General features: G+C 43.2%; 1 pseudogene; it reads right to left on the bottom strand.

Moving 5' to 3' along the window:
- Window positions 1-493: 493 nt before the first annotated feature.
- On the bottom strand, window positions 494-1,448 carry Acta1-ps3 (actin, alpha 1, skeletal muscle, pseudogene 3; annotated as a pseudogene).
- Between the last annotated feature and the right edge of the window lie 366 nt (window positions 1,449-1,814).

The following is a 1,814-nucleotide window of genomic DNA, read 5'->3' as shown; positions in this document are numbered from 1 at the left end:
GCTGAAGGGTATGGCAACTCCACAGGAAAAAACAACAGCATCAATGAACCTGGACCCATCCGAGCTCCCAGAAACTAAGTCACCAACCAAGGAGCATACATGGGCTGGTCTATGACCCTCAGCACATATGTAGTAGAAAACTGACTTGTCTGGCCTCATTGGAAGAGAATGCACCTAATCCTGTAGAAACTTGATGCCCCATGGAAGGGGGATGCTGGTGAGGGTAAGGTGGGAGGGCACCGTCTCAGAGGCAAAGGGGACAGGGTATGGGGTGAAAAACTCGAGGAGAGGGGGCCAGGACAGAAACCAACATTTTGAATGTAAATAAATAAAACAATTTAATAATAAAACAGGTATAAAATGCAGCTTAGTAACAGTTTGCCTAAAAGCATCTGATATGCAGGATGGAGGGACCTGACTCATCTTCCTACTACTTATTGATCCACATTTGCTGAAGGTGGATAGCAAGACCAAGATGGAGACATCAATACACTTAGTACTTGTGCTCAGGAGGATCCATTGTCTTGGTCTTTATGGTGCTGGAATTCAAAGCAGTGATCTCCTGAATCTGATCAGTTATGATTAAGTACATGGTGGTGCCACCAGATACCACTATGTTTGCATAAAGGCCTTGTGTTTGTCAATGTCACACTTCATGATGGAATTGAGTATAATTTTGTGGTTGCCTCAGGATTCCATACCCAGGAAGGAAGGCTGAAAGAGAGCCTCAAGGCAACAGAACCACTCATTACCAACAGTGTTGACTTGGCCATCAGGCAACTGGTAATTCTTCTCCAGGAAGGAAAAGGATGCAGCAATGGCTTTCTCTTTGATGGTCGTCAAAGGCAACACAGCACAGCTTCTCCTTGATGTCAACCATGATTTCCCTCTGGTTGTGGTAATGAAGCTGTCGTCACACTCACTCAGAATCTTCACAAGGTAGACTGTTAGGTCCTAGCCAGATAGTTCCAGGTGTAGGATGACATGGAGGAGAGTATAGCCTTCATAGATGGGCACAGTGCCTGTAACGCTCTCTAGTATCCATCACAATGATGGTAATGCTACCAGAGGCCTACAGAACTGTGGGGCTTAGATGGTTACATACATGGCTGACATGTTGAAGGTCTCAAACATGCCTGGGCCACCTTTTCACAGATGGCCTTGGGACTCAAGGGGGCCTTGATGAGCAGCAAGGGTTGCTCCTCAGGATCCACATGCAAGTTGTTGTAGAAGACATGGTACAAAATCTTCATGTCCTCCCAGTTGGTGACAATGCCATGTTAGATGGGATACTTCAGAATGAGGAGATCTTTCTTGCTCTGGGGCTGTTTTCTCAGGCAATAATCCTTTTGTCTCATGCTCACCAACACACCTGGGCAAATCAGGCCAACCATGATGGAGAAGTTGGTCCCAGGAACACCATCACTGGTGTAGCTGGCTTTGCTCATGGTAGAACCATTGTCCACATATATAGCCAAACTGTTAGCTAATGTAGACCTGCAGCAGGCTAATTGCCAGAGGCCTATGCTCTCAGGTGGACACAGATTTGACCAAAACCTGAGTTTTTATTCCAATTTAACTATTTACTGACACTGGAAAATCTGCATGCTAGTAAGTTTGTTTCTGAAGTATGGTTTTTCTAGAGACTCACCAATATAATAATTAGCTTATTTTATAATAGGCATCAAATTCTTGAATTATATCTCCATGGTTCAATACTTTTAAAAAGAATATATATATATATATATATATATATATATATATATATATATATAAAATCAGTATATCTATCTGCAGATGGGTGTATACACCTG

Source organism: Rattus norvegicus, chromosome X (genome assembly GCF_036323735.1).
Source record: "Rattus norvegicus strain BN/NHsdMcwi chromosome X, GRCr8, whole genome shotgun sequence".
NCBI classification, from domain to species: domain Eukaryota; kingdom Metazoa; phylum Chordata; class Mammalia; order Rodentia; family Muridae; genus Rattus; species Rattus norvegicus.
This window is presented reverse-complemented; position numbering and strand designations above follow the sequence as displayed.